This window comes from Phocoena phocoena, chromosome 15, assembly GCF_963924675.1.
Source record: "Phocoena phocoena chromosome 15, mPhoPho1.1, whole genome shotgun sequence".
NCBI classification, from domain to species: Eukaryota; Metazoa; Chordata; class Mammalia; order Artiodactyla; family Phocoenidae; genus Phocoena; species Phocoena phocoena.
The window spans coordinates 33240308-33266039 of record NC_089233.1 but is presented as its reverse complement, the minus strand read 5'-3'; positions in this window follow the sequence as shown (position 1 = coordinate 33266039).

Here is a 25732-nt window from a genome sequence, read left to right as displayed (position 1 = left end):
CATTTCAGGAGGCAGACACCTCTAACGAGCTTGTACCTGATAAAGTCTCTGCCTTTGCAAGGGGCTTGGTAACCAGCCAGCACCTTACTTTACCTCTGATTAGTCCTGCTCTGAGCTTTTCTTCTGAAACTGAAAGGAAAAAGTAGAAAAAGAAAGGTGAGATATCAAAGCAAGTCCAAAACTGAGTGAGGCAGAGAGGTAGACTAATGACCTGCCTGGGTTTGGAATTGTTCCCCAGACTATCTGGTTTTCATGGTGATGCACGTGAAAGCGTATCCACTATTAGAGAGTTGGCTTGTCTCCTGACAGCGCCCTCCACCCGGCTGCAAGCAAAGCCTGGTCTCCAGTTCCTTGCCTTTGAGCTTGAGTCCCAGATCCCAGTCACCCACCCCCTAGTGGGAAAGGATTTTCGAAGAAGCCTGGCCTGCCCCAGAGCTGGCCCTTTTAGGGTGTAAGACCTTGGAGGATATGGAAACATCATCAAATGTCATTTGCCTTTGCCTCCATGTTGCCATGGAAACAGAACATGGCTTGCTCATGGTAAACGACCTTGTCATTGCTTTTGTATATGCTCTTACTTATTGTGCTGGAGTTATTTATAACCTGATGGAAGGGAGTCCCAGGAAAGCTTAATTGTTCCATGGGGGAAGGAGAAAAATTTTGCCCCAAAGAAAAGAGGTCTGAGACAAGGAAAGAAAAACAAAATGAAACGAATGAAAACACATGGATAGAACCTTCTGAAAATCACCTCCCAAATGCATTTTTGCCTTGTTTAGGACCATGGGTGCTCTACTTTATTTGTTCTCAAAATTTATTTTGGGTGTTTTATGTAGCCATTATAATATTTTCTTAAAATCTCTTTAGGACTGTTAATTCCCTTCATATCCTCTGCAGAACTTTCCCTATAGTTGGTTAATATTTCATCTAAGACTTTGGAGAACAAACGTATGGACACCAAGGGGGGAAGCGGGGGGTGGGGGGTGGGGTGGGGGTGGGGTGTGTGTGATGAATTGGGCCATTGGGATTGACATGTATACACTGATGTGGATAAAATGGATGACTAATAAGAACCTGCTGTATAAAAAAATAAATAAAATAAAATTTAAAAATTACCAACTACCATAAAACCCTAAGAAGAATGATTATACTAAAAAAAAAATTTCATCTGAGACTTTGGAATTCTAGACTGAAGCTGTTTTGTAAATTCTCTACACCTCTGATGGCCTTTGAGGAAATTCTGGATCCTTGGTTTGGAAGCTTTTGGATTCCATAAACCAACATAACCTTTTCCTAGGATTTGATGCAGTGTCATCAACTTTATTTATTTATTTTAAAATTTTTTCTTTATTTTTGGCTGTGTTGGGTCTTAGTTGCTGCACGCGGGCTCTTCACTAGTTGCAGTGAGCGGGGGCTGCTCTTCGTTGTGGTGCACAGTCTTCTCATTGCGGTGGCTTCTCTTGTTGAGGAACACGGGTGCTAGGCGTGCAGGCTTTAGTAGTTGTGGTTCGCAGGCTCAGTAGTTGTGGCTCGTGGGCTCTAGAGCGCAGGCTCAGTGGTTGTGGCGCACGGGCTTTGTTGCTCCGCGGCATGTGGGATCTTCCCGGACCAGGGCTCGAACCCGTGTCCACTGCATTGGCAGGCGGATTCTTAACCACTGCACCACCAGGGAAGTCCCATCATCAACTTTATAATTTACCAAATGAGGATGTTTCAAACCCTAACCACTGTCACTACATAGGTCCTGTAGCCTATGTAGACATGGAAGGGTTACCATCACTGTCACTTTATAAAATAGAGGATGTTATATGAGCTATAAAAAAATACTATAACAGATAATATATTTGATCATCTGCTGTGTGTCAGATACATTAACCTTACTCCTCCAGCATGGGCAGTGGGCCAGCTGCATTAGCCTCACCTGGAGAAGAGTTAGGAACACAGAGTCTCAGACCCCTCCCCAGACCTACTGAACCAGCACTTCCAGTTCACTGAGGCCTCCAGGTTATGAGAATGGGCATTAAAGTTTTAGAAGCCTTCCCCTGGAGAAATGTGACTGCAACTGTGGGACAGACCTGTCAGATTAGAATCTCTGGGGATCTCTGTGTTTTAACAGGCTCTCTAGATGACTCTTATCAACACTAAAGGATGACAAGCTCTGGCTCAAAGAGAGAGCTTTCATTATCTTCATTTGGCAGGTGAGAAAGATGAGCCAATGGGAGGACAAGTCACTTCTCTCAAGTACTTAGTAAGTGACCAGGTGAGGGTTTGAACCTAGGACCTGTGAGTCTGGAGTCCATAGCCCTAACCATTATGCTCTACTGCCACCATCCCTTTGAGCTCTGTTCTCCACTGCACTTAGCAGTCCCCAAGGCTCTTGTTTATTTATTTTCTATCTCCCCATCCAACGCATTGGAATGTAAGCTCCTTGGAAGATCGCCAGCTCGTTCACTGTTGTATTGCCATTTGATATCACTAGAACCTTTAGCAAACACCAGCCTCCCCTGGCGGGCTGGTAAACCCCATGTGGCTGGGCATCTGATTCAGCAGGTCTGGGCAGGGCTCGAGACTCTGCATTTCTGACAAGCTCCCAGGTGGTGCTGCCCCTGCTGCTGGTCTGTAGATCTTACTGGGATTAGAGAGAATTTATGCCATTTTTCAAAGGCAAAAGAAGTGTGTCTGTGTGTGGGAGGGGAGAGGTTGGCCATCGTTTACTTTGTGCCCTGGCTGCCCTTGGTCGTTGCCTGGCATTCTACACACTTTGCAAACTTTGCCTCATTAATCTTCCCCGCCCCAGGAGGGCCTGTGTGACGGACACTGGTGCCTTTATTTCACAGATGGAGAGGCAGCAGTGCTGAGGGAATGTGACAGGCCCAAGGTCACATGGTGAGTCCCCTGAATGAACCGAGAATAGAAACGTCGCCGCCTGCCGCAAAGCCCGGCTCCCCTCACCCCCGTGAACCTGCGAGCCCCTAAGCCTGCAAAGCCTCCGCATGTCCCCTACATCAGTGCCCACTTGCACTGCCTCCCAAATTAGCTTTGTCTCTTTAATCCCACCCTCAGGAGACGCAGGTTCAACGTTAGCACGCAGCACCTTTTGAGTTCCTTGAAACTTGGATTCTGGAATTATTCAAAGTCAAGAGCAGTTAATTATAGAAACATCCGTCTAACGGAAGAGCTGCTTGAGTCTTTGCTACCAGAGGCTGTCCAGGTCCTCCCTATTCTCTTTCTCTGCACGCCTTCAAGGGCTCGTGCATTTGTCCCCACTGACAAGTTGAACATTGACACACTTACTACAGATACAGATGCTCAGTCCTAGAGACCAGAATCCGTGGGGGTCGAGTCCAAGCCCCCATTTCACTAACAAGCTCCTCAGGTGGTTCTGATGCAAACGTTTCCTGGAAAATTCCTAAGTAGAGGAGGTGGACGAGCTTTCAGGAGTGCTAGTAGCTCTCTTCCCAGATACGTGGTAAACAGTCAGGAGGGATGGGGCTTGGGGTAGGGGGAGGGCTTGGACTGCATTCTGTAAGCCGCCTTCTGTGGTTCTCGTAGGACACGATTTAAATCAACAGAGGATGGATTGCGTAGGCGGGTTCCTGGTTCTTCATTAGGCAGAGAATGTTTCTCCATCTGGTTGAGAGTCTGTCGCATTGTATGACTCTAGTGGGCGATGTATTTTGGAATTTACATAAAAGAAAATTTGGTTTAACACATTTTACTTTTCTCATTAGCCAGCACTCTTCTGGAAGAATGGAAAAGTCCATTTGGTTGAGTCAAAATGGAAACTGGCCATTGTAAATGTTAATATGGTCCACCTTTCTTTTTGGTTTTTTTGAGTTGATCCATAGTGTTGGTCTGCTTTTTGGCTTGATGTTAATTGGAATATGGGCTATGGGAACCCAAGCTACAGTAAAATTGGCATCTGGTTTGGTCCTGTAGCCTATGTAGACATGGAAGGGTTAGTTCTGACTGCCTCCATGGTCATTCTAAGTATCTAGTCAACTTGAATATATGATTCCATTCATATGAAATATCCAGAATAGGGAAATCCATAGAGGAAGAACGCATATTAGTGGTTGTCAGGGTCTGGGAGAGGGGGAGAATGGGGAGCAACTGCCTAAAGAGTTTGTGGTTTCCTTTCGGGGTGCTGGCAATGTTTTGAAACTAGATAGAGGTGGTGGTTGTTCAATGTTGGGAATGTACTGAATCTCACTGGATTGTTAACTTCAATATAGTTAATTTTATGTTATGTGACTTTCACCTCAATAAAAAATGGTAATAATAAAGCCATACAACAAATAAGAACAAAACAAACTAACCCCATGTGGCACATCCTTACCTTTTCTCAAAGCGTTCACCCTAATTTAAGGGACCATTAATAACAGATCTTCTCTTTTGCTTCCATATAAAAGGAGTTCTTCTCCCTTTGCCTCATTTATCCTCATATTCAATAATAAAACGTATGAATCATCATCTGTACAGGCAGGTGGTGTAACTTAGCATCGCTTAGGATTCAGGAGGCATCTTTAGGTAGGGAAGGATGTGTGGAAGACTTGGGAGGGTTGGGGAGGGCATATTATAAAACAAAACAGACTTGAATGTGAGGGATCCTCTAAGATAGTCAACTTCAGGTTAATCAAAATGGGAAGCAGGTGTTGTCTTTTCACGCTATTCTAATATGATACTTTGGTCAATCTAGGCCCCCTCCACCCCCTCCCCCTCAACCCCTCTTACACACACCTTGCAGTAAATATACTTTGATTGACAGTGTATTTGAAGTTCAAAGTAATCAGTTCAAATTCATTTTATTCTTATATAATAATGGATATTTATTGAGTCCCTACTACAGATCCCAAACTTGACACGCCTTACCTACTTTGTGTTTCTGCAACACCATGATTCAGGGACTGTTATTATCTCAGTTTTTTAAATAAAGAGGCAAGACTCAGTGATCTGAATGAATCGGCCCAAGTTAACAAAGCCAGCAAAAATAGCAGGGCTGCAGTTAGAGCCCTGGGTGATCCGAACCCCAAAGCCATTACTCTTGACATTTCAGTCTTCTTTGGAGGTCTCTGATGAAGAGTTCTTGAGGGATAGCTATATGGCCAGACTTCCCTACACGCACACAGTGGGCTTTCTGCTTAAAATGATCAACCTTGTATTTTAAGGTGTGGGTTCCTCCTAAAGAGTTTTAGGGTCAGACAGCTCGGTTCAACTCCAGTTCTACCACTTACCAGCAGTTTGACCAAGCTCTACAAAACTATCTTTGCCCATTTTTTTCCTCTGTAAAATGGGCATAGTAATGACTTCCTAGCCGGGCTCTTACAAGAATTCAGAGGTGATTTCTCTGGGAATACCTGAGACTGCTCAGTCCCCAGGGCTCACCCTTCTCAGGCCTTGAATCAGTGGCCACCGTCAGTCAGTGTAGGATTCTGGGTCTCGAATCCTCTTTCTCTGCTGAGTAATGGTCTGTAGACAATTGCAGAAATTAGGGAGCATTTGCCTGAACACAATAGCCTCATCGTGAACCAAGAAGTTCTTAATATCCACATAGGAATCTAGTTTTTGTCACAAAGCAGCTATGAAACGGCTTTCTTTTGGTGAAACTATTTTTTTTTTAATCCTCTGCTTTTCAAAACAGCATTTTTACAGTCCCCAAGCTGATTCTCCCCGAATCCCGCACACAGTCCACACCCTCCCTTGGCCCCGTCTGCCTGGGCAGTGGGACCTGCAGGACCAGGGTGGCCATTCCTGGGAGGTGATTGTTCTGCCAGGGTTAAGTACCTGGAATAGCCTGGCCTCTGGGAGGCCCAGCATATGAGGTGATTGTTTCGCCTTGAGCACATTCTTTGAGAGATCCACATTTCTAATAATTAAGAGCCAAGACGCTGAGGCTGTTGAACTGGCTGCCTGTTGTTTTCTACGAGTGTGGCGGAATGGCCTGATTTCATTTCCTCATAATTAAAGTATTCCGAATAGCAGTGTGAGTTTTGACCTGAAAGAAGTTATTAGGATAATCTGCCTTTTTCCAGCAAAATGATACACCCAGAAATGCATTTAGTTAAAACCTCTGGTGAGAAAGGTTTTTTTCTCTCCCTCCTTTTTCCCTCCCTCCCTCCCTCTTGCCTTCCTCTCTCCCTCTTTCCCTCTTAGAAATGTGCTGAGACCTCATTAGGCCTATAGTAAGGGTTCATTCATTATTCTGAGACGTGAACTATAACGCTGTATAAAAACTGCATTAAGTGATCTGACTGAAGTTGGTGCCTCAGTGTCTGCCCCTCTAAATCTTAGAAGGGCTCAGTGTGAAAGAATGCAAATCATCAAATTGTAGGTGAACTGTTGAGGCTGTCTTTTTCTGCATAAGAAAAGTTTCCTTTCAGGCAAGTAGATCTGGATGAAAAGCTTAAGGATAATTTTCTCTGTAGACATTAGGGATCCTTGATGGTCCTCTCTCTCAGTCTCAATCTCTCTCACTTTAATGTGAATCATTGACCTCAGATATGGCTGTCCTCTCCTAAATTTTATAGGAAGGTTATTGAATCATTTTTCCCTTGATTTCCAAGTTTCCTACCTTAGCCCTGTCTCAGTGAATCACAGCTGTCAAGCTGTAGCTCATGATTTTCATCGTAGAGAGGATTCCAGTTCCTAGACCAGGTCAGTCCTTTCCAAGCCTTGTGCCCTGAGCTGTAGGACTGAGTTGGGTCTGGGGGTGACTTGTGGTCATTTGTCCTTTTAAAAGGACGTAACAGTAGGTCTTTCTCTGCAGGCATCTTAGTGTGTTCAGGGCCATGGGGACCCTGGTTCTTAATTCAGTCTTTCAGTAACTGTCGTTATGAGCAATCAGGGTGTGCTAGCCTCTGCTGGGCAATGAAGGGGATTGAAAGTAGGGGGTGAAGTCGATTGGTTGCTGGTTTAGTAGGTAAGTGACATCGTTGTCCTCAGCAGGCAGAAAAATGGGTCACAAATGTGAGAACAAGCAGCGTTTGCTCCCTGGGCAGCAGAATTGGCCAGTTCAACCTGAATCATACAGCCTGAGCGTGAAGAGGAGACTTGAGGGCTGAACTCTGTGGGTTTCATTTCATTTCTAACAGTTACCCATGTTGTGACCTTGAGCAAGTTACTCCCATTCTCTGGGCCTTGGTTTCCTCTTCTGGCTGAAGATGGGGCGGTTCTCCCTCACCCTCTTTGCCCTCAGCGGGATGCCGAAAGCTTGGCCTCTGTGCAGCGGTGCTGAATCGAATCTCAGAGATAGAGTTTTGGGTGAAGTAGAAAAGAGTATAGCTTTATTGCTTTGCCAGGCAGAGGGGGCCACAGCGGACTCCTGTCCTAGAAAACTGTGTGTCCCAACCTAGGGGAGTTTGGTGAGGAGTTTTATGGCAACGGTTCAAGGGTGGGGTTGCTGATAAGATTAGGGTGTGTGCAGGGCCTGCATTCCTCACATCTGGTCTCAGATAATCTTCCTGATGAGCTTCTCTGGTTCCTTTAGTGTAGCCTCAGATGGTCTTTCTCTGGCATGAAGAATGCTGACATCTAAAAGAGCTTTGTTATGTGTGTCCCTTGAGGGGGAACCAGGACCCTGCCCCAAGGCTACACTATTGTTTCCTCCCTTGTCTTTGCATCCCTTCCCTTCCCAAATTAGCAACTGTTTGAATCTACCCTTTGGAACTCAGGGAAGGTCAGGGAGGCTGGAGGCAAGAAATGGGGGACAGAAAGGCTTCCGTGCCCAGGAGCCCCACAGGGTCCTGCTCGGTTTCAAGCACATATCCTCTGCCATCTCTTCCTACCTCTTTCCCTTCACCCTCCAGAATTTCAACACCCTGGTACTAACCTATTCACACCTTCCAGCTTGGAACCCCTGCCTTGACTCCTGACATTTACAATTTCTACCTTCACAGACCTTCTAATTAGGGAAACAGTAGGTTTTATTTTCCCGGCATTTGATACACGACTGTATCATCTTTTTCCCTTTTGATGTCTGTCACTCCATTTAAAACCTACTCCTTTGGTCTAAGGACTATAACTTATGGATGCTCCTTCAATTACAACATTCAGAGAGACCCTTGGAACTTAAGGCATAAATATCTGCTTTTGAGAGCTAAGTGATACCATCTTGGAAATAAGGTCATACCAAACTAGATTTTTTTAAACAGCTTTATAGAGATATAATTTACATAACATAAAATTTACCAATTTTAATTTTAAAATTCAATTATCTTTAGAAAATTTACAGTCCAATTTTAGAACATTTCCATCTCCCTGAAAACACCCTTCCCCCATGCCCATTTGTGGTCAGTCTGTTTTTCCACCCTCAGCCCCAGGCAACCACTAATCTATTGGCTTGGCCAAAAAGTTCGTTCAGGTTTTTCCATAACATCTTAGAACTTTCTGGCCAACTCAGGATATTGTTCGTTAGCAGCACTAGTCACGATAGCCAAAAAGTATAAACAATCCAAATGTCCATCAGCTGGTGAACAGATAAACAAAACTCACCATACCCACACAATAGGATACAATTCAGCAAAAACAAACTACAAAGAGGTAAACAAACAAACAAAAACCCAGAATACTAATACAAGCTACTACATGGATGGATCTCAAAAAACATGCACACATTTTGCTAAGTGAAAGGAGTCAGATACAAAAGACCATATATTGTACAGCAGAAAATACACCTCGACTTTCTGTTTTAGGAGCCTAAACTACTCACTTTTCCACTTTTTCTGCTGAAGGGAGAAATCCAGAAGCCAGAAAGGAGACCCTGGCTTCTCTTGAGCCAAATAAAAAGGCCCATCATTCCTCTTACCTGCGTCTTGCCTTACTTCTCAAAGCCCATTTGGGACCAAGCTCCATTTTTAAGTTAATATGATGGAGAATATATACCATGTCTGCTAGGACCTGGTGGCAGGCAGGGATGGTGAAGCTGATCGTTTGTTTTAAACATAAATCATTTGTAATGCATGATTCATCTCTTGCTAGAAGGTACGTGGCACCTTTTACATATGCCGTGATTAAAATTGTGACAACATTTGTAGCTCAGAAGGGAAAAAAAATAATCAGAGGTTTATTCATCAGAATTTTCACAGATTCCACATTTGTGGGATTGGAGATAATACCATCTTAGCCTATTTTAAACTAGCATCCTGGGGAGGGGGATGTTGGTGTGCTGGTGTAATAAGCAAAACAAAGACAAACCAAAAAATTAAGTTGTTTTAGAAATGGGCAGATAAATGTCTCCTAAACCTCAATAGTTATATTCACTGACACCATCTTTTATTTATTTATTTTTGTACCTTTCTTCTGTTTATTAAATAATATATATGTGTGGAGGAAAAGTTGGAAAAAAGAAAAGAAAACTATATAAGAACATAAATTCCCTTGTAAAACTCTTACTATCGTGGATACTTGCTAACATCATTCTGGTGGATTCCCTTTGTATTTATTTTTTCCTCTGTGTATGTGAGTACTCAGTTATTTATTTAATTGGGCTCAAACTATATATATATTACTGTGCCCTGCTATTGTCACTTGGCGTTTTATTATGAACATTTTCTTCCACCTCATTAAATGTTCTTCAGGAAGGTAAACTTAATGGTCCATAGTAGCCCAACATTTGGGTGTGCCATCACACTTACATTCTCCATCTGTTACACACTAATATTGTTTTGGTTTTCTTTTAATTTTATTTATTTATTTATTTATGTTTGGCTGTGTTGGGTCTTCGTTGCTGCATGCAGGCTCTCTCTAGTTGCGGCGAGCGGGGGCCACTCCTCGTTGCGGTGCGCAGGCTTCCCACTGCAGTGGCCTCTCTCATTGTGGAGCATGGGCTCCGGGAGCCTGGGCCTCAGTAGCTGTGGCACGTGGGTTCAGCAGTTGTGGCTCACGGGCTCCAGTGCACAGGCTCAGTAGTTGTGGCACACGAGCTTAGTTGCTCCACGGCATGTGGGATCCTCCCAGGCCAGGGATCGAACCCATGTCCCCTGCATCTTTGAGGTGAGCTCTTTTCTACATTCTCATTCTCAGGGAACATGTCCTTGTGTATTTTTTGTTTGTTTGTTTTAATAAGACACTATTCTCTCTTCTGAAGCTAAACAAACTTCAGAAGTGTCAGATTATTGCTAAATTTGTCCCCTAGTATTGTTGCATATATTAATACCCTCTAAATATTATTAAAATGGAGTTAGGTATTACTTTCTAGGCAATTTTAATCCAAGTTGCACTCGACATAGGATGGATGGATGGATGGATAGATGGATAGATGGATGGATGGGTGGGTGGATGGGAGAGATGGCTGGACAAATTGATAGATAGATGGATGGATGAATGGTATATTCCAGGTCCCACTATCTAGAGCCTACTTTAGGTGCTGAGAAGAAAATAATTTTTAGTTGAAACTATTGATTAATGACACCATCAGTTCCATAGAACTTGAATTCCGGTCAGAGTTTTAACAATACTTATCCCCCAGATCATTGCTTTACTTCCCTTATCAATCAGGGATAGGCTTGGAAAAAACCTCAGCTGTTATGTTACACACAGCTACTATTTTCTGTGAATTATGGTAGAAATAATAGGCTCACTCATAATATAAAGATTTAATGTATCAAAAAGAATCAAGTATCAAGTGAAGAGAGTGACCAGAACACCTGTTACTTTTTTTTTTTTTAATATATTTATTACCCGGGTTTCTGGAATGGGGTCTTTTTTTTTTTTTTTTTAAGATGTTGGGGGTAGGAATTTATTAATTCATTAATTTATTTTTGCTGTGTTGGGTCTTCGTTTCTGTGCGAGGGCTTTCTCTAGTTGTGGCGAGTGGGGGCAACTCTTCATCGCGGTGCGTGGGCCTCTCTCTATCGCAGCCTCTCTTGTTGCAGAGCACAGGCTCCAGACGCACAGGCTCAGTAGTTGTGGCACACGGGCCTAGTTGCTCCGCGGCATGCGGGATCCTCCCAGACCAGGGCTCGAACCCGTGTCCCCTGCATTAGCAGGCAGATTCTCAACCACTGCACCACCAGGGAAGCCCTCACCTGTTACTTCTTAATGGCTAGGAATGCAGTATAATATGAATGGCCCATGAATTTAGTGCAATATACATGTCTGTCTTTTTTCAGACCAAAGGTTTTGCTCTTTGTGATACAGAATCATGCAGGGGGCAGTGTCGCAGAATGGTTATGGGAGAGGACCCTGGAATCAGTTTTCTGAGTTCTGATGACAGATCTGCCATTTGATGGTCACGTGACAAAGGACCAGTGTTTCCTCTTGTGCAGTAGAAATCCTAACACCTGAACGGTGGTGATGGTGTGAGGACTGAAGAATAGAGAGGGCCTGTCACAGAGTAAATGTTAATACAGGCCAGGAGGTGGTGGGCTATCATGTGTCTTATCATTGCCATTATTATTACTCAGTAGTGAAGTCTGGGATGGAATAGAATGGAGGCACTCAGGAAATATGGTGGGTTTGTTAGTTTCCTGTTGCTGCTGCATCAGATGATCACGAATTTGATGACTTAACCCAACAGAAATTTATTCTCTCGCCGTTCTAGATGATAGAATTCAGCATCCCAAATCAGCATCATTGGGTTATAGTCAAGATGCTGGCAGAGCCCGTTCCCTCTGGAGGCTCTAGATGGAGCACTTTGCTTCTTCCAGTTTCTGGTGGCTGCTGGCATTCGTTGGCTTATGGTGTGGCTTCACTCCAATTTACGCCTCCTTTCACATGACCTCCTCCTCTTCTGTTTTGTTTTGCGATACACGGGCCTCTCACCGCTGTGGCCTCTCCCATTGCAGAGCACAGGCTCCGGACGTGTAGGCTCAGCGGCCATGGCTCACGGGCCTAGCCGCTCTGCGGCATGTGGGATCTTCCCGGACCAGGGCACGAACCTGCGTGCCCTGCATCAGCAGGCGGACTCTCAACCACTGTGCCACCAGGGAAGCCCCTCCTCCTCTTCTGAATGTGTCATGTCTCCCTCTGCCTCTATCTTTTAAGGACACGTGTCATTGGATTTAGAACCTATCCTGATAATCCAGGATAATCTCCCCATCTGAAGATCCTTAATCACATCTGCAAAGACCCTTTTTCCTTATAAGGTAACATTTACGGTCTACATGGAATAGGACCTAATAGCTTTGGGTGGCCATTATTCAGCCTAATACAGTAGGTTACATATGGAACTTGATTTCCCATTTCACAAGGATATGGGTCGTCTTGGAGGTTTTATCATGTTGTCTGCAAAACTGATGTCATCATCTGAGGGGACATTTTCTGAGTAGTGCTTTTTGTTTTCTGCAAGCTCCTTGCCCCTTTCCCCTTTAATATTTGAGTAAGGCTTATTTTATGAATAAAAATGCCTGCAGCAAAAAAGCACTTATTGATCATCTGTGGATCGATATGTAATATTTATATTTCGCTGGATCTTCACGCCATAGTTCAGGTTTTGCTACTCTGTCAATTTTGAAATGATCTGTGCTAATTCCATAGTGGGAAGACCTAGGTCTTCTCTGCCAACTTAATTTTGTCTTCTCATTCCGTGAAGCCTTTCTTATCACCCCCGAGGGGTTGCCAAAGGATGTTTTTGCACTGATAAGGCATAATATAGTTAGTCGATGATACATTTGTTGTAAAAAATTTCTTTTTCCATTGTAGTCCAAAGTTAAATTTCCCCAGTGTTCTGGGGGAAAATAGTGCTTTCTCTGTTTTTGAGTGCGCTTAAAAATACATTTGCAGTCACGATTGCCTGGCTAAGTTATAAATCCTAGATATCAGAAATTTTCTGCTTAAGAAAGAATAAATGAGGGCTTACCAATTAAAGAAAAAAATTACTTGGCTGGGGATAGTAGAATATTTTATCAGTATTATTAAAATTTAAGGGCAGCTAAAACGCCACAGGAATCGTTGTATAACATTTTGGTTTAAAAAGTTGGCTTAGGGTTAACTGACATTCTTTTCTTCAATTTTACATCAAACAGGGTATTATATAAATTTTTTAAAAAAGAGAGCGGCGTTCTTGTTCAGTTGATTCAAATATAGAGTTTTTTGCCCGATGAAGCCATATGATTTTACCCTTTATATTTAGAAATCACTTTTTTGTGTATCTTGGGTTCCTAATAATACACTTTCAGTGTTCTCAAACTAATGTTGATATCACACATGGAATAAATAACCTCACGATTTATTATAAAACAGAACCTTTTAAAAACATAAATATTTTACCTATAAGCATGTCTGCTGTTTATAGAAGAGTATATTTTGTGGATGATCACAGTAGATTTTTCACTCTGATTTTTGTTTTTCTCTATTGTGTTCATTATTGTTATTATTTTTAGTCCATTATTCTTAACAGCTCTCTGGTGTTCTGGTTTATTCTCTGTAGGTCATTGTGACTTCTTTGCAGCCTCATCACAATTCTCCATAGCTTCATAAATAGCCTCCCTGGAAATTGATGATTTCTAGAGAATAACATGGAGTCCTAGGTAGGCACTAAAAAAATAAAAGATTGCCTTTTCAGAAGATGATCCTATTAGGAGAAGCAGAATTCTGTATCCTACATAAGCAAGTTGATGCCTAAGTAGTGTGCATTTTTAAGCAGTCATTTGTGAAATGATGTGGACTTAATGGCAAATTAAAACAACTGCCCGGGCTTCCCTGGTGGTGCAGTGGTTAAGAATCCTCCTGCCAATGCAGGGGGCACGGGTTCGAGCCCTGGTCTGGGAAGATCCCACATGCCATGGAGCAACTAAGCCCGTGCGCCACAACTACTGAGCCTGTGCTCTAGAGCCCGTGAACCACAACTACTGAGCCCACGTACCACAACTATTGAAGCCCACGCACCTAGAGCCTGTGCTCCACAACAAGAGAAGCCACCACAATGAGAAGCCCATGCACTGCAATGAAGAGTGGCCCCTGCTCGCCGCAACTAGAGAAAGCCCATGCGCAGCAACGAAGACCCAACGCAGCCAAAATTAATTAATTAATTAATTTTAAAAAAACTACCCACTACGCTCTTTCAAAAAACAAAACCCTCCAATTAAGATGGATCCATGAGAATGTGAAATCAATCCACCATAAACGCTGAGTACCTCCTATGTGAAGGACCCTCGGCTGCTGACCTGAACGGGGCCAAGAAGAGTTGGGAATCCTTTCAGTCCTGAGAACTGTATAGTCTAGAGTGATGGCTCTCAGTGGAGGTGGGGAGGGAAGCAGTTTTGCCCACCAGGAGGACCTTTGCCAGTATCCGGAGACAACTTTGGTTGTCACAACTAGGGCCCAACTAGGGGCGTGATGCTGCTGACATCTAGAGAGTAGAGGCCAGATATGCTGCTAAACATATGGTACAGCGCACTGGACCGCCCCTCACAACACAGGGTTGTCTGGTGCCGAATGTCAGTAGTTCTGAGTTTACAAAATTCTGATCTAGAGAAAGAGAAAAACACACCTAAAAAGGGTTTTGCTCTTTCAAGCCAGTAATAATAATGCCCTGTTTATTGGGGTTCTAAGGAAGGGAGAGATTCTTATGGGTTGTGTAGGGCTGGGATGTGAAGGTTAGGTGTCACGCTAGAGTTAGGAGGTAGACTTTGCCCTAAAAGATGTGCAGAGAGAACGTGAGGGCATTTCACAAAGAGAAATGGCAACAGAAGCGTTATATTCATAATTCTTATTGATGACTATGGCACACACGCTGACTATTTAGAGCAAACGTACGGCCTTGTACTGTGGTTTACAGGCCTTAGACCAGCCTTGGGACAGCTGTCCTTTCTCAAGGCTCAGTCAAAAGTCCAATCTTGCTAAAACTGATTTGAGCTAAACTGGATTGGATTTATCTCTTTGAGGCCCTTGAATAAGAAGTTTTGATTTGATCTGATAGGCAGAGTGGGCTGTGAAACCATTGAAAACTTCTGCATTAAGGAGTTTCTGAGAAAGTTCTTTTACACTCCACTTCCACCCACCTTGTCAGTGTATTTCTTAGAAGATGTTAGGTGTGTAGTTGAATCTTCTCATAGGAATGTCCCCTGGCAGTTGTAGGGCAAAGCCTCATGACTGTGGCTTCGAGTGGTATGTCTCCTGAATAAGTTGGGTATTTCTAATATCAAACAAGGGTAGAGTGACAGGCAGGAGAAAAATGTGATGATGAAGGCAGTATTTTAAGGAGTTTAATTTGGGGGCAAATATGCAAAAGGATTTGGAATGAGAAGAAACAAGAAAGGAAGACCTTTTAAATTATTTATAGGCAGTGGGATTAGAAACTAAGTGACATATACTGGGGGTATAATTATTAAGGAATCTGTAATCTAATCTCTCTCATCTTCCAGTAAGTGACTTGACAAAATGGGGTAAATGTATGGATTGATTGAAATAATTCGCATAAAATACCTGGCCCAGGGGAGGAGTGATTTGAAATTGAGAGACATTTGCTAAAGGTATGATTATTAGAGAACCAATAAAATCTAGTATTTCTCATTTTCCATTGACTGATTTGATACAAAAGTAGTTAATACATGGATTCAAGGAAATAATTCACATAGGATACTTGGCCTGATGAGGGAGTGGTTTTGAACCCAATATCTGGTATATTCCAATTCTGCCAATAGTTAGATGGTGCAAATTAAGCCTTGAATTCTTCATTATCATGAAGATGATAATTAATTACATGTACTTCTGGAGCTTGTCCTGTATGGATACCATGAGGTAACACATGTAAAGCATTGAGAACATTGCCTGAAATCTTATAAGCACTCAGTAAATGAATATAATAAATGTTATTTATAATGTTTATCCCATATGTGGATTTAAATAAAGGAATCATAGTTCACCTTGAGATGTTGACTGTTCATCACTGTAATAATAAAGGTGCGTGAAGGAACTCAGACGGGGGGGTCAGTTATTGTTTTGTTTTTTTTACATTCTTTTTTTTCATATTCTTTTCCATTATGGTTTATCACGGGATGTTGAATATAGTTCCCTGTTCTGTACATTAGGACCTGGTTGTTTATCTAGGGAGTCAGTTTAGAGGTGAGAGATGGAGTAAAGTCAGTTTTACACGCCCAGAATTTAAGATGAAGGCAGAGCACATCAAAGCAAAATGCTTAGTGGGTGTTTGGAGGCTGTAGCCAGTATCTGAGAGAGCAAAGCAGGGTATGCTGCTTTGGAAATCTGTGTAGAGTGAGAATTTGAATAGGAAAGTGTGGCAGAAAGTTTCTGTGTCAGTTCTTTTTAGTCTCTGTTGTTTGTTGTTTGCTTTTCTAACCTCCTTTGGGTCTAGGAGAAGCCATGGAACACAATCCCAGCTGCTGAAAATGTATCAGTCAGCTCTTGCCACCATGGTGTTGTGTAACAAACTATCCTAGGACACAGTGGTTCATATGAGTATATATTTCTTTCTAGTGGATCTGTGGGTTCTCAGTGATATGAGTGCAGTTTGGTCCAAACTGGATTGCAGACTCCAAGCTGCATGTTGAGTCTAGATCTTCCCAAGATGTCTTTCATCCTTCTTGGACTAGAGACTTCCTGGGGTATGTTCTTCTCATGGTGGATTGCATGGGGACCAGAGGGCAAGGCCAGTTGTGAAAGCACATTTTTTTTTTTTTTTTGCCGTACGCGGGCCTCTCACTGTTGTGGCCTCTCCCATTGCGGAGCACAGGCTCCAGACGCGCAAGCTCAGCGGCCATGGCTCACGGGCCCAGCCACTCCGTGGCATGTGGGATCTTCCCGGACTGGGGCACGAACCCGTGTCCCCTGCATCGGCAGGCAGACACTCAACCACTGCGCCACCAGGGAAGCCCAGTGAAAGCACATTTTAAGCTTCCGCTCACACCACATCCCCTAACAATCCATTGACTAGAGCACACTGTAAGGCCAAACCCAAGGTCAAGTGTCAGCATGCCCACCATGAAGACGTGGTAGGGATGTGCTTTTTTAAATAGCGTAACAGGGGAGTGAGGAGTCAGGACTAACCAGACCACAGAGACAAAGGAGGTATGCTGCGGGCGGGGTTTTTTCAGAAAGCTTGTGTGTTCATGAAGAAAAGATACAGAAGCACTGGGACTGCTTCCTTGCCTGTCTTCCTGGCTCCTGTGTGGACTTCCTTGCTGATTGGTGCTGTGGCACCCTTCTTGTGGTCATGATAAACGGGTCAACGGCATCATGGAAACACAGTCTTGACATTGTCCAGTCATAGAAGCAGGGGCAGAAACTGCCTGCCTACAGATTTATTGATGTTTCAGCCCTGAAGGCATGTTTTCTGTTACTTAGTGAAGAGCAATTCTAATGATACAGTAAAGGTAAGAGGAAGGAGCAAAGCTGAAATTCAAGCTGAACCTTGGGTTTCACCTCCATTTGGAGTATGGGAGGGACATGGCGCCTAGCGTGTAATGTGTACTCTAGAAATGTTTGTTGTCTTGAATTGATTCAAAGGAGTCAGACAGGCCATGGTCCCTGCTACTCTTTACATCTATTATGCCACTGCCAGGCCATTCTCCTTTGCTCCTATCCCAGAGAAAACCACATCGCCAGCAGCATAATAAGGACATTTTATTATCATGTTCTGAAACCCTAGGGTTGATATCCAGCCGTTCTAAACAGAGAAGTTTTCTGTCAAAGAGATTTCACTTAGGGCTAAGCATGACTGTATTCAAACTCCTGCGACCCAGGGACGAAGTCTTTATTTACCATTCTTCCTAGTTGTCAATCTCTAGATAGGTATGCACTTGTTATTTTTTCCCCTCCCTTAATCTTCTCTGATATTCACAAAGAAAAAAAGTTTGTGTTATGAAAGGATGACCTGATGTTGGTGAGTAAATTCTTCTCTCATAGGTCATTTTACGATTAGATTCTTAGATGAATATCATTTCCATCTCATATATACAGTTAGGAGTAATCTCACGCGGTAGTAAGCTCTAGAACTGCCTTTGAAATGGAAGGCAGTGAGAGCATAAGTATCACCTTTTTGTGTCTATGTAGCATTTTGACCCTCATTGCGCATGAGAATGATAACAGTTACTGTATTGATACATATAGCTGTTTATTGCTCATTTTTATGAATGGAACATAACCAATTAGAATCAGTGGCATAAAGTCTTCTTGGAGATGGGCATAGCTTGCAGACCACTAAACACTGCCTTTAGTTCAACCTTTCTGAGACTGTGTTTATCAGACAGTTAATGAGAACGTATCCACCTTGTTTTTTGGCACTAAACCCCTTTGAATTTTATTTCAGAAGCTATTATAGTTTACGATGACTAACATCTAGGGTTCTTATGAGAAATCAGTGACACACAGTGAGAGAGAATGTTCAAATTTTAGGATTTTATTTCCCAATAAAATTTAATAAATGAAAATTAGAAAGGCTCTCACAGGCTTGCAGACTTTTAATTTTTCCAGAGAAGGACATAAGGCAAAAATAGCTATTTACCATCATGATAATTTTATAAAAGAAGTTGAATTCAAGCCATGTAAAATAGGAGGGCTATCATAACTGATAATTGATTTAGATTTATGAATTGATTTATGAATTAACCCCTTAACCCAGGGGTTGGACAGTAGTAGATGTTGTAGTGTCTCGGTAACATCCATTTTATTCCTCTGCCCTTGCATAGCAGACAGTTGACGGAAAAATGCTGAGATGAATTCCAGGTGTCACATATTCATCTAAGCCAACGGTCACCAGACTTTTTCTGTAAAGAGCCAGGATTTTGGCTCTATGGGACATGCCGTCTCTCTTGCAACTACTTACTCTGCCATAGTGCAAAAGCAGTCATAGGCAATCCAGAAACAAATGGATTTGGATATAGTCCAACAACTATTTATTTACAAAGTTTATTTGCAAAACTAGGTAGTGGGCTGGGTTTGGCCTGTGGGCTGTGATTCTCCAACTCCTGGTCTAAACCACGTATGTAATAATCCCCAGGTACTGGGGCCTCGGCCATCCTGAGCTTTGGGATAATCCCAGCCCACAAAGATTGGTTTAAGAATAGGAAAAGGACACAATATGCGCTGATGAGACATAAATGTCTCTTTCTAGCAGCTACTGATTGTTTTCTTTTTCCCGGGAGGAAGATAGTCCCTTGCATTTCAGTGGAGATGGTCATACATAGATATGACAACCACATCTGCTGCAGCCACCCTCCTGCCTGCCTGGAGATGAAGCCAGTGCAGGGAAGTAGAGGAGCAGAGTAAAGAGAATCAGGGAGAAATTAGGCAAGATCCATGGGGTTGTGTAAACACTGAAGCACCCACCTTGAGGTTTCCAGTTAGGGGAGCCACTATATTTTATTTCTGTTTGATTCAGTTTGAATCAGGATTTCTGTTTTCTGCATGAACACCTATCCCTACGGATAGAGGAGAAAACAGAACGTCCATGAATAAGATGTTACCAGGGATTTGAAGAAGTGGGAGAGCAAAAAAGAGATGAGAGGAGGTCGGGAGAGAGGGGGAGACGGGTGCTGGAACCTGTGTGTAAGGTGTTGAGGAGATCATCTCCAGTGGCAGAGGCAAGAAGTACTTTCAAGAGCCACAGTATTAAACATTCACTTCCAAGTAGTGTGAGTGTGTGAGACGTAAAACCCCTCTGCCTCTCTGAAACTTCAGTACAGTCTGGTGCTCTCACCAAAGCCTTTTGGGAGTAGCCGTGGATAAATCAAGCTAAGATGCTGAGTTCCATTCCTGGGTAAGTTAGATCCAGAGCTAAGGGAACTTGTATGGGAAGGGTGAGAGTTGAGGGGATGTAGAGAATTAAAGCCGGAAATGACTATGAAAGGGTACGTTTCTGGGAATTTGTGGACATCTTTCAAAGAACACCAAACACAAAATCAGAGATACGTGACAATTACCTTTAAAAATCAAAGAACAGGGTCACCTTAGTTTGCATTTCAAATGATCAGAAGTAGTAACAATGTCTACCATGCCGTATTTGATCACTTTCTAAAAGGAGTTACATTTAAAATATTTAATAGAATTTGGAAAATAAAGACATGGGCAAGTTTTCTTGAAAACTTTCTACATATCCTGCTCGCTTTCATCACCTAATTTCCTTATTACCACTGTGATTAAATGTTTTCTTCTAAATGTAAAATAGGGGTTATAATTTAGTTGGTGATAAGTACAATATTTCTAATAAGACTACAGGATGGATACCTGAAACTTTTGAATTAGCAGCTATGAATAATTTTAAAACCTTTTTGGAGACAATTTTGGACTTTCAGAAGAGTTGCACAAGTAGTGTAAAGAATTCCTGTGTACCCTTCACTCATCTTCTCTGAACATCTTACATAGTCATAACACAATAATTAAAACTAAGAAATTTACATGGGTACAGTGTTGTTCACTGAAATAGACATTTCCCTAGGATTTTACCAGTTTTTACTTTTGTTCTTTAACTCTTTCACTCTCAGGATCCAATTCATTAACCACATTGTATTTAGTTGTCATATCACCTTCGTTTCCTCCAATCTGTGGAAGTTGCTCAGGTTTATTTATTTGTTTGTTTGTTTATGTCTTGCATGGATTTGATACTGTTGAAGAGTGCTTGTCTTTTTTTTTTTTTTTGTCTTTTGGTACAATATCCCTCAGTTTGGGGTTGTCTGCTGTTTGTCCTTGTTTAGACTGAAGTTACCTGTGATTGGAAAGGATGCAAAAAGTGTTGAGTCCTTCTCAGGGTACCACATTGGAGGACACCTAAGATCTGTGTATCTTATTCCTGGTGATATTATCCTCGATCATTTAACTGCGGAGGTGTCTGCCAGGTTTCTTCCCTGGAAGTTGACTGTTTTTCCCTTTGTACTTAATAGCACAATAATTTATTACTTTAGTGTTCTCACCGTGATTTTCTGTTTCTCTCAACCCTTTTACATGTATTAATTGGAACTCTTCTGTAAGGAAGGATTTTCCTTTCTTCTCCATTCTGTTATTTAGTTGTTTATATCATTGGGAACTCAATAATACTTTTTTCCTTTGGATTACAGTCTAATTTTGTCATTATTTTTGTTGCTCAAAGTATTCCAGTTTTGACTCTTGGGAGCTCCTTCTGTTTGGTTCTTGTGCCCTTTAGACATACCCACTTTTTTTTTTTGAGCACTTCCTAAATTTTTGGCACCATAAGATGCTCCAGGCTCATCTTATGTTTTCTCTGACCCATCCCTGGAATCAGCCCCTTCTTCAAGGAACTCCAGTTCCTTGTGTTAGCGAACAGTGTTTAGAAACCAAGATCTGAGCAGAGGTGTTCACATTGTTACTGGGATGTCAGTGCTTCTGGGCCCCGTCAGTAGATCTACAAAAATATGTGAATGTACACATCTGTATGTATGTGTACAGATATCTGTGTTTACTTTTGTATCAATATCTGCATATCTATTTTTAAAACGTGAGTTAATACTGATGACTCTGACTCCAGTCCATCACGTAGGGATTAACTTTTCCCTTTTACTTATTTGGAACTTATTTCTCTGACAGTGAGAAACCTGGCTCCCACTATATAATATATTTACTTATTTGTTCTAATATTCATATAGCTTTAGAATTGTTGACCTATACTCCTGGGATAAACAAATATATGAACTACTGTGTTTGTGTACACATCGTTTTGTTTAAGTATCCCATCAGAACAGTTTCCCAAAGCTACTTTCCTTTCTTTCTCATACCTTTCAGTGTGGTTATGTGATTCATTTGTAGCACAATTAAATTTCTTTGTCACAGTGTGTATTCCTTCTTGATTTCCTCCCACACTCTTATTGATTTTTTAAAATTTTACATACAGTAAAATTCACCCTTTGTAGTGTTCAGTGCTACCGATTTAGGCAAGTACGTGAAGTCTGTATCCCCCAGCACGGTCCCATGGGAAACATTTCCATCATTCCCAGACTTCCTTTGCAGTCAACCCCCCTCTCATCCCCACACCCATGGGCAACCCCTAATCTGTTTCCATCCTGTAGTTGTGTTTCCATCTATTTTGCCTTAGCTGTAAATAATTTCGCTGGTTGAAAAGTTAATTGCCTTGCAAATTTGGTTTTCTTATTTAGAAGAAATGATTATGCAGATGTGTGCTACCAACAAGAGCCACCACATTTTGCTGTGAATCTCGTAATAATATTAATTCCTACAGCTATTGAGCACATATGTGTGTGTTGGACTGTACTTAGCTTGTTTATGGCCAATATGATTTACTGTTCATACTCATCCTTCTGATAGATACCACTATTTTCACCAAGGCTCAGAGAGGGTCAGTAACTTGCCCAAGTTTATTCAGCTGGAAGTGATGAAGTCGTTATTTGAACCCAGGTGGTCAAACACTTTCCACCGAACTTTTCCTCACTCCACTATGGTGCTTCCTCACACAATAACGAATGCTTATTGGATGTGTAAATATTGGGTCAGATACTAGATATTGGGTCCAGAAGTGTCTCATGCATTATCTCATTTGATCCTCACAGCAGTCCCTTGATATCAGTGTCCCAGTTGTCCCCATTTTGCAGACATGACAGAGGCAGAGAGGACTGATGTTCCTGTCCTGAGACCACACGGCTGGTTACGGGATGGCTTTGTTTCAGTCCTGAGACTGCTTTACTCCAAAGTCTAATTACCCCTAATCACTGCCTCTCTGAATCAGGGTAGGACTTTAAGAATTGAAATGGATTGTGTGCCGGTATAAGTGACAATGAATGAAAAAAAATGTTATTAATGATTCAGTGGAGGGAGCGGGCTAGACGTGTGGGCAGTGGAACGAAGTGCTGTCAGTCTCTGTCTCCAGCAACGAGGATAATCGGCAGAAGTGAAAACCATGTGGTCAGCATAGGAATCTTGGAAGATACTGTGTGGAGATGACAGCTGAGAGTGTTTGAGGATGTAGATTCCAGGACCAGAGAAGATGAGAGGCAGGGATGCTGAGTCTGGACCAGCTTTCCTGCGCACTCCCCAGGTAGCTAACCCCCGTAACACTCCATCAGGGTGGTTTGTTGAAATCCTCAAGGGTCGTGGAGGTTCTGGGTCTACAGGTTCTAGTATTTCAACATATTTGGGTGCTTACTTGGCTGTGTTCTCACTGTGTGACCTTGGTCACATCACACAAGGTCTCTGTGCCCCATTTCCTTATCTATAAAGTCTTCTCCCGTCTATTATAATGCTGTTTCCAGGGCATTCAAATGAGAGCAGAAGTGCATCCCTGAGTTCGTCCACAATGAAAGGAAGCCTCTCTGGACTTTCTCAGTGTTTCCCACACTCGCACTCTGCTCTCGGCTTTGGGGTGACGGTGACATGTGGCTTCCCAGGCGCTTGCTTGTTGGCAGAGATGCCCGGGCCTGATGTTTTCCTGCCCGATACACTCAAGACTCCCTTTGTAGTGAGCTGAGCAGACTGGCACTGGATTTCCTTCCAAAGAAAACAGACCTTGGGATTCTTGATCTTCCTTTATTTTGTATTTTTATCGAGGCAGCATTCACAAAACATAAAGGTAAGCCATTCGCTATTTTTAAATGTGTGATTCAGTGGCATTTAGTACATTCACGGTCTTGTGTGACCACCTCCACGATGTAGTTCTGAGACATGTTCATCACCCCAAAAGGAAAGACTGCAGCCGTTAAGCAGTTCCTTCCCATTCCTTCTCCCGTTCTTTCTTTCTTTATGGATTTTCTTTTTTTTTAAAATTTATTTATTTTATTTATTTTTGTTTGGCTGCATTGGATCTTCGTTGCTGCGCGTGGGCTTTCTCTAGTTGCAGAGAACGGGGGCTACTCTTCGTTGCGGTGCACGGGCTTCTCGTTGCAGTGGCTTCTCTTTGTTGTGGAGCACGATCTCTAGACACGCGGGCTTCAGTAGTTGTGGCACGCAGGCCCTAGAGCGCAGGCTCAGTAGTTGTGGCACACGGGCTTAGTTGCTCTGCTGCATGTGGGATCTTCCCAGACCAGGGCTCGAACCCATATCCCCTGCATTGGCAGGCAGATTCTTAACCACTGCGCCACCAAGGAAGTCCCTCTATGGATTTTCTAATTCTGTATATTTCATAGGAAAGGAATCATACATTATGAGGCCTTCTGTGCTCTGGCTAATAATTGCACTGAGCATCACGTTTTTGAGGGTCTTTCACCTTGTAAATTTTATCAGTTCTTCATTCCTTTTTATGACCGAATCGTATTCCATTGTAGGGACGTGCGGCATTTCATGTATCCATTCATCACTTGATGGCTGTTTGGGTTGTTTCCACCTCTTGGCTGTGGTGTACAGGTATTTGAACATGCGTGTACAAGTGTTTGAGTCCCTGTTTTCGAGTCTTGTGGGTACAGAACTAGACGTGCAATTGCTGGGTCACACGGTATAACTCTGCTTAACTTACGCAGGAGCCGCCAGACTGTTTCCCACAACAGCTGCACTGTCTTCCATTCCCGCCAGCAGTGGTCAAGGGTTCCAGTTGCTTCGGAAGCTTATTCCTCTGCAGTGAATGGAACCTCCCTTCCCTCCTTAGCCATCTTGCTTCTCGTGGGATCATGGGCAGGCCACGTAGGTTGTCTGAGCCTCAGTTTACACATATGTGTAATAGATAAATCGTAGTACCTACACTGTGTTTTTTTGGTGAGGATTATTCAAGTAATCCATCTTGGCTCAATGCCTGTTAACTTTATAATGAATATTATACTTTTTTGTTGTTATTTTGCTTTTCCTTCTTGGGCTCTTCTATTCTCCTATAGCCACTGCGCTTGCAGCCATGGCTGCAGATGGCTGAGTGTTCTTTCTGCAGCTCGGAGCTGTGCTTTTCATTTTTCTGGGCAGACATCGTCAGTTCCAGTGCTACCAACACCCACTGTAGTTGCCCTCACTTCTTCGTAAACACATTTTTAGTGTGAGGGGATGCAGACTCCTGGGTTTGGGGTGGAGGCTAGTGAAGAGTGGAGCGGAGGGTGAGGAAGACTGGGGCTGTTTTTGTAGTGGGAACAAGACAGCTTGTTCCCACTACAAATTGGTCTTTATTGTTTCTTGGAACTCTTAGGTCTCATCTTCCAAAAATGCATTTTGTAGTTTTGCGTTCCGCTTTATTATTTATCTGTGTGTGTCCTAATGTAACAAAGAATAACACCCCTAAATAAAAGAAATCTTCATGTCCAACTGTTGGTGTGTCGGGAGAGGGGGGCTGTTTGTCCTGCAGTCCGCACAGGCACAGCCTTGCCCACCCATTGGAGTGAGTGCGTTGAAGTTTCACGTGCATCAAACTTCGGGATGCACAGACACCTCAGGGGAGCTGGTCAGAACATAGGGTTCCAGGCTCTAATCTGAGATAGAGACTCCATATGCCTGTGGTGGGGCTCAGGCATCTGTATTTTTAACAAGCGTCCCTGGTGAGTAAGATGTAGCGGGTGAGTCTGATGGTGGATCACCTTTTCAGAAACTCCATGCCAGAAGATACTGTGTGAAATCCTGCCTCCAATGTCCTTCTCTTCATTCAGGCCATTCCCATACCCAGCACCCCTGGACCCCAGCTCCTAGGAGGACCCTCAGGATCCCACCACACCGTCCTTGTGTTCTTGGTGTGTTTGACAACACCCTTCCGTTTCCTTGTGGAGTGTCCCTGGCTTGTGCCAAGGAGCATTTCTGCTCGTCCTTATAAGGTTCATCCCAACTGTGTGCATCCTTTCTCTCTGGCACTTAGCACAGCATGGTGTTCACAGGGTGCGGCAGCTTTTGGAGTCAAGGGTGCCTGGGGCCAATCCACCTCCTACTTTTACTAGCTGTGTGAATTTGAACAAGTTCATTAATCTTTCTGAGAGAG